The sequence below is a fragment of the Diadema antillarum genome, unplaced genomic scaffold (assembly GCF_040938485.1).
Source record: "Diadema antillarum isolate AM-2024a unplaced genomic scaffold, OU_Dant_1.0 scf00000020, whole genome shotgun sequence".
In the NCBI taxonomy this organism is placed as follows: Eukaryota; Metazoa; Echinodermata; class Echinoidea; order Diadematoida; family Diadematidae; genus Diadema; species Diadema antillarum.
The window spans coordinates 6,063,504-6,072,046 of NW_027270909.1; positions in this window are offsets into that span (position 1 = coordinate 6,063,504).

Consider the following 8,543-nt stretch of genomic DNA (forward strand, 5'->3'; position numbering starts at 1 on the left):
AAGTCACAATTAATTTCTTGATTTTTTAGACTATATACAGCTGATAAATAGTAGATTGAATTGTTTTCATGCTCGCGATGTTTCTTTCCTATGTTCTTTCCAGGGCATAAAAAACTCCATTTCCCTATTCACCTTCACGGTTATTGAGATGATATAAAAACAATCTAGTCCAATTCGGACCTGTCACTTCTACAATGATCATTTTGAAGTTCACATTTCTTCATGTTCTTACATGCTTTCATTTGTAAAATTCTAGATCATAGGTCGTCTTATTACGCAACTATTTCAGACAAAGTTTGTGAATTTCATATCTACAATCAAAAATAATGTATCATAATTCTCAGCTGATTCTGGATGAATGCACTGGTCAGGGAGGAAGGTCTCGAGTCTAGGTGGTTATATTTGCCTTTTTCTCCCCTGGCAACCAGCGGTGTGCACCTAGAATCACCACAATTATGATTACATATGATATGATTAATAATAATGATTAAAAAAAATGAGATTCCATGAATAATGACAGAAATTCCATAAGTTTACAGGTAGAAAGAATGGGGAGTGGAGTGTCACCATCTCATCCACCAAATGCTCGGGAATAAGACATTGCAATCTCTGCCGCTGCAGTTTCGCTTTATGGTGCGTTCCCACTGCCGATCAGATCAACTCGATCAATCCCGATCAAGTTTTTTTTTTTGGCCTGGTCGGGCTCGCTCGGCATTGGTATTCGGGGTCGATCTACCTTGATCGGCATCGCTCCTGCTTCCTTCACGATAATTTTGGACTCATGTCCAAAATATTCGAGTAGGAAGCCCGAACACCACAGCTCGGGTAGTGATCGAGAAGAGATCGAGCTGATCGGGAATCGGTCGTATAGAAATCTAGTGCGGTCGGGACGGATTTTCTCCGAGCTCAGTTCCTGATCATCTCGAGTTATACTCGAATGCTACACGATTAATTTCAGATCATCTCGATCCAGAATTCATCAGTTTCATGAATAATTCGACCGCTACACGACCGATACAGGACTGCTATCGATTGATACTCGACTAAACTCGATCATGCTTCGACCGGCACTCGATCAAATACCGAGCACTTTTTGAGAGTGGTTGCAGCAGGGGCAGACGTACTTTCTTAGCACTCATTTATTGTTCAGGTATTGAGAAAAAATATATGCAGTCCTTGGTCACATTAGAAAGTTAAATGTCGTCAGTGTCTTCAGCCACTCCTCGCCCAATGAAGAAAAGAAAAGGGCCACGAAGAGAGAAAAGGCAACAAACCCTAAACAGCAGACATGGCAGAATTAGACTTTCCAGACAAAAATACCAGTAGAAAAAAAAAGGAAACACGACTGAAACTGAGAAAAATTCAGTATTCTGGCAATATGACTGTAACGGGAAAACAAATTTTCTAGATTATTTACTTTACCCATAAGCTGAGAAATGTTTCTTGAATTCTTTTGCTAGCTTGTCTGTTTCAAAGTTGAAGTTGGTTACGTTGATATAAAATCTATTTTTTAAGCTGACGTGTTAAAACAGTGGTTGTAACGTAGATTCATAAATGCTCAGTGACTTACTTTGCTTTTGTTTACGTAGATGTTACACTTTTGCTTTTATTGAGAGTTGTATGTACATTGCTTGAAGTCCACCTTGATATCGATTGGCTGGGATGAGTTGACAAAAATAAACAACCAGGATTTTCATCATTTTTTGCTAGTGTAAAATGTTACATTGTTATATTTTCATAATAATGTACTAAATTTTATGTTCCACATATCAGCACACTTCATGAATTTAGAAATTAATATGACACATATATTTTCTTTTACACACTCTTGGGCCTATATTTGATCAATGAATACATACATATTTTTCATTCACTTTTTCATTCTTTGATAATGAGAACAATAATAACAAAGATAACACGACTCATTAGGGTTGTAAAACAGTCTCTCTTTTTTTCAACTGTATATAATGATGCATTTATGGGCACATAGGCCTATGTTTCATTTTAGACCAAATTAATTTCAGCCCACCTATATGTAATGCACTTACTTACGAAGCGTGGCGGTGTAACATTTTTTTTTTTTTAATGAGACATCAAACTTAGATTTGCTATTCTTCACATCCACTGCAAATATTGAATACATATGAACAAACCTATCATATTATACATGATGTCCCGGCAGACAGAGTGCTACAAAACTGTCTCTTATTAGGATATGAGCGACTGAATGAAATCGTTACATTATTCAATAGAAAGAACACCTCAAATTTTATTTGACACAATTGATAATCAGTCTTCGTGCAGGCGCTTTGATCTCCATGAAGATTTGTGATTTACAAAATCTGTAACTTTGGGCACTGATATCCTACTTGACTGAGCGATAGTGAAGCCGTAAAAACTGATAACGAATGCGTCCAAAATAGCTACTGAAAACGGATAAAATGAACTGAATGCATTTTTTGTACCTTTTTGAGTGGCTCACAAAGAGTAACAGTAGTGATCAGTCTTTGTCATCGTTTTTTCAGGAAAAATAACTACAGAATCGAAACGCCTGCACGAGAATTGATGATTGTGGTTTCAAAATAGGAAGTGTTCTGCTATCAACTATAGGTTTTCCCGGCCAATTTCGCACTTTTGTCAGTCCAATTCCTAATTGCTGCATTCAATTTAGCAAAATATAGCACAGATGACATGTTCGGTAGTTCAGTTTTATGATGTCTTCATTCAAATTCATTTTGGAGCATTCAAATTACCTTTAGCCTCATTCTTATTAACACTGTTTCAATTGAAATTTGTAAAACAAGCACCATTTCGTTATTCATTCATCCACTTTAAAATGATATAGTCACGTGATCACGGACATGTTGCTCTCATTCATTCAAATTCATTTTTTGGCAATCAATTTAACATCTTTTGCAGTCAAATTAGCACGCATGTTTATGGTTTGGTTCTTTATTTTTTAACATAGTTATTGTTTTCCAAGCGTCATTATATTTCGTATTTTCGTACTCATTTTAGAGACTTTGGCAACATTTTTTTTTCTTTAATGTGCTTAGTGACTCTTCAAGTCCGAAGATAGTGCAACATGTGCATGGCCACAACTTATCGCGCTGTTGAGCGCTTTATTCCATGTGTCGGCCAGTTCTAGGAAGTCAAGGTTATGATCATCAAATATTTCTATAATTCTTTTTCTGTCCTCCTGAGAAATTCGTCTGTATCTAACTTATGCCGTCATGACTGTAAGAAGATGAAGTTAAACTATATTATTGGTACATAAAATTGGCCTAAAATGCCATGTATGAAAGAAAAGGGGCGTTACAGAACAGCAAACTCGAGTTACATGTATATATGGTCAAAAATACGATACTTTTACTGCTTAACAGTGCGTGGATGAAACAATAAGTCACATAGAAATACGCGTTTAAATGTTATCACCTTTTCAAAAAAGAAATAACATGACGTTAATTTGAATTAACATGTTAGGAATTTGACTGCCCATAGGCGAAATTGAATGACTGAAATACCCCTTTCGCCAGTGCTGGGAAATATGAATGACTGAAGAGCACGTGCCAATTTGAATGCCCGTTTTACGAATTCGAAAGGCACATGTGCAAATCTCATTGATCGGAATGCTAAATTGAACGAACAACTTGCAATTTTGAATGACAGAATGTGCAGTGACGAGGATTTCGCTAAATTGAATGAACCTTTTATCAAATGGACAGACAAAAGTGCGAAATTGGCCGGGAAAACCTATACTACAGATAATCATTTCTTTCGTTCATTCATGCTTTTGCAATTAATAGTCAGTTTTACAGCACTCTTTTGGGCCACGCCGTATTCAAGTATAAATGCTGAGTTGTCTCATATAACCAAACGAATAACTGTATAAACCAATTCTTATCTCACTCGATCACTGTACAAACCTGCCAACCCGTTCGATGCAAGATCTACAGATCGAGTCATGTCGAGCTGGTCTAAGAAGTCTAGTAAAAATCGAATATTGACCGTGTAGCGATCGTGTCTTGATTGTGTGTAGATCGGGATGTTCGAGTAGAGATCTGTGTGGTTGTCGAGGAGAGATTCTGGAGATGTCGAGAATGGTCGGGTGTGGATCGTAAAAGATCGAATAGCGGTCGGGAAGGGATCGTATTGAAGGACGATCGAGCATGTGGTCGGGATTGCTCTGGTAAAAATAGGTGATCGGGATTGATTTCGCTTGATCGAGTTGATCGGATCGGCAGTGGGAACGGGGTATACAACGATGCAACTATGCTGTCAGTGCGATGTTGCTGATGTTATCCTATCTAAGCATGCTGTATTTATGTTCTGAACGATCTATGCTATCCTATCTAAGCATGCTGTATTTATGTTCTGAACGATCTATGCTATCTTATCACGCTGTTCCCCCTTCCAGAAAGCTAAAAAGAACTCGATGTGCCCCGATGTACCCCGTTTCGGCCGCCGACTCAGTCAGTCAACTTATTAGCATGCAGAACCAAAGAGATATACTGTGGACATCGGAGAGGCTCATCAACTCGCGGTTCTTCTGCTGCAATTCATTATCAATCAAAGACGTAGTGATCTTTCAAAAAAAAGCTTTTTCTTGATGTCCTTGCTTCTATAGTCCCTCTTTTTCCTGTTGTAGAGAATTTCATATTCTTCAAAATTCTTCCATGTCCTCTCCTTCTTCCTCATGTTACCATCTATCATGCACGTGTAGTCCCTTTCTTCGCCTTGTGGGTGGCTGCTTTGCTGCTTTCTTCTCTCCTTTGTCCTCATCTCTTCTTCTTCTTCTTCTTCTTCTTCTTTTTCTTTTTCTTCTTCTTTTTCTTCTTCTTCTTAAATATGCACTCCTTCGTCTTCATTTTCGCGACGACAACGTCTAAATACTCCACATCATCAGTCTTGCTTCTCGATATTTTTTATCTTCTTCTGGCAGACATTTTTTTCCAGCATATCGGCTACGTTCGATTTTAGAGCAGCGAGAGCGGAAGACGTGCGTAATTGAGTCTGGGAAAGCGTAGGAACAGCGTATCTAAAGGGCCAACAGCGTAATCAAAGCGGGAATCAAGCGTACTAAAAGCGTCGTAGGAACAGGCCTCGATTTTATACAAGAGTAGAGAATTTGAAGGTCGTGCTTTGATCAAGAAAGCGGCGCAGCAGCGGGGCCACGTCGGTGTCTAGTTTACATGGTATTTTAATTTCATGATATCTTCATTCAAATTCATTTTATAACATGCACACTACCTCTAACATCATTCTAAATCGCACTTTTTCAACTGAAATTCATAAGACAAGCACCATTTCACTACCCGTTCATTCATGAATTTATAATGATATAGTCACGTGATCACGTATATGCTGCGCTCGTTCATTCAAATTGATTTTTGGGCATCCAATTTAACATGTTCTGCAGGTTACAGCTCGTTATTCCGAAGGTTCGTTATTCCGAAGGCTCTTCAGTCCGAAGATTCGTTATTCCGAAGGTTCGTTATTCCGAATTTCATTTTCGAATCAACAAATCTTCGGAATAACGAACCTTCGGAATAACGCCACAAATGTTCGGATTAACGAACCCTTTTTCATTTTCGGATTAACGAACCACTAGGTATAGGGAATTTGTGTGTTTCGGATTAACGAACCTTCGGAATAACGAACCTTCGGAATAGCGAACCTTCGGAATAACGAACAGCACCCGTTCTGCACTCAATTTAGCAGATATGTTCATGGTTTACGTCTAGCCTTATTTTCTTTCATTGTAGGTATTGTTTTGTAAGCATCATAACGTTTCATGTTTTCGTATTCGTTTAAGAGACTTTGACAACCGTATTCTTTTTTTCAATGTGCTTATTGAGTCTGAAGAAGCACGTAGCCACAAGTTATCTGGCCGTTACGAGCGCTTTATTCCGAGTTGTCGGCCAGTTCTAGGAAGTCAAGTTTATGATCCTCAAATGTTTTTTTTTTTCAATGTGCTGTAATGACTATAAAAAAAAAGATGAAGTTAATCTGCAGTACTGGTACATGTAGGTCTATAATGACATGTATGAAAGAGAAGGGGCGTTACAGAACAATCAAGTCGAGTTATGCAAGGTAAAAAGATGATAGTTTTACTGCTTAACAGTATATGGATGAAACAAAAAGTCACATAGAAAGACACGTTAAAATGTTCTCACCTTTTTTAAAAAAGAAAGAAATAGCATGATTTAATTTTGAATGAACACGTTTGTAATATGACTGCCTTTCGAGAAATTGAATGACTGAAATGCCCTTTTCGGCAAGTCAAGGCGAATTTGAATGAACGTAGGGTACAAGCCAATTTGAATACCCATTTTACGAATTCGAAAGCCATATGTGCAAATTTCATTGATCAAAATGCTAAATTGAACGCACAAGTTGCAATTTCGGAAGACAGAATGTGCGATAACGAGGGTCGTTCTAAAAATTGAATGAACCTTCTTTAATGAACCGACAAAAGTGCGAAATTGGCTGGAACTGGCTTTGGTGTTTGGGTATCTATGATGTATACAAGGCCTACTTCGATTGTAAAAGAAAAACAACGATGACTCTTTTCAGCTAAATTATATCATAACAATATGTGGGGAGGGGCACTTTATGGCTACTGCACTGGGCCCAGTACAGGATGAAATGACTGGTTTTCGTGATATGGTCATCTCTTTTGTGCACTATACATAAGTATTATGCTTCCTTTGCAAATTGCTTTGGTGTTTTGCTACTGTAGCCTGTAAGACCCCGTATACAGGATAAGATGACCTGCTTTGGTGTTTGGGATATCTCTGTTCAGTAGGCCCTAATATTTCCATTGCAAAAGAATTTGTCAAGACCATTTCAACTGATTCACAATATATGGGTGGGACACTGTGGAGCTACAGTTGTCTGGGGCCCCGTACAGGATAAAATAACTGGCTTTCTTTTAGTGTTTTAGATATCTCTGATGGGTACTACGTTGTACTTCCATTACAAAAGAAATTAGCCGTGACCCTTTTCAGCTGAATAAAATCAATGTGGGGGGGGGGGGGCAATTTGGGGCTACTGTCTGGGGCCCCTTTAAGGATAAAATAGCTGGCATTGGTGTTTTGGATATCTCTGATGGGTACTACTTCCATTGCAAAAGAAATTAGCCGTGACCCTTTTCGGCTGAATAACACCATATGGGTGGGGCCTTTGTGGATACTGTCTGGGGCCCCGTACAGGATAAAATAGCTGGCATTGCTGTTTTCATGATAGGTACACCCAAATAAACAATATCCACCAACTTTTGTCCGTGACCCCCTTCGGCTGAATAAATGCATATTTCGGGGCCCTTTTTTGTGGCCCCTAGGCTTACGGTACAGAATGTGACTTGCCAGGATCAAGTTTATTCACCCATGACCACATCCTAATATGATGAGACCATCAAAAAGTGTGACCCTTTTCAGCTGAATAAATCTTCTGGGCCCCCGGTCTAATTGTGATTAGGGAGTTTTCGCTACACGACGGGAAGACCGAGAATACGCGGAAGCAATCAGATGTGACAGTCCACGTAACTAAGCTTTTTCGCTTTCCGATACAGGACGGAGGCGTGGGGACAAGATCGCTGATTGGATGGCTGGCTGGTAGGCTCGCTCCTGCCCATCATCGGGACCGAATGCTATTTTGGCTGAATACCTTACTCGTTCTCCCCAGGACGGGACGTTTCTCGGATTTGATCATGCGCAGAAGCAAATTTTGCACACGGCATGCTCATATCCCGGCCGCGTCGTGCTTGCAAAAACTCCTAATACCCGAGAGTGAGCTGCATCTCCACGAATGTAACGAAATTTAACCTGTGCATCATTTGGTTTATAAAATGGTTTTACGAAAGATTTTTCATTTTTCCTTTATGGGAAATGCCAGTCAGCTGCCTAAAAAAAAACTTGTTCAAGAGCCAACGGTTTATTGCCACTTGGTCTAGTGTCAGATGGTCCTTTTCCCAGATCGTCGAACACCACTACAGCTAAACCCACCTAGTTTACTATCAATTTCATCTTATGCCCGTTTTGTCTAATCCTAACTTGGTCTAATGCCCAGTTCGGTTAATTTTCACTTCGTTTAATGACCAGACGGTCTAATTATTATTTCGTCTGCTTGAATTTTTTATCACTTCGTCTAATATAATTTGGTCTATTGTCAGTTCGTTTAGATTCCATTTAGTCTAGTCATCATTTGGTCTATATGGACATTTGGGCTAACTCTACCGCTTGGTCCATCGCCTGATTGGTCTATACTACTCGAGGCAGTTAGTCTGCTCCCATTTCGTCTTATTTCCAGTTAGTCCACTAGCCAATTCGTCCAATTAGCATTTCGTCTACACACCGTTTCTGCTAATCACCTTTTTGGTCTAATTTCTTTTGGCCTTATTTCCAATAGGGCTTATTCGAACTCTCTCTCTCTTCGTCGACAAGATGCAAATAATACATAATATCTATATTACCGACTTGGCTGTCATTGAGGTGTCTTGCTTGTGTTGTGTGGTATATTACCAAATAAATTGTGATTTCATC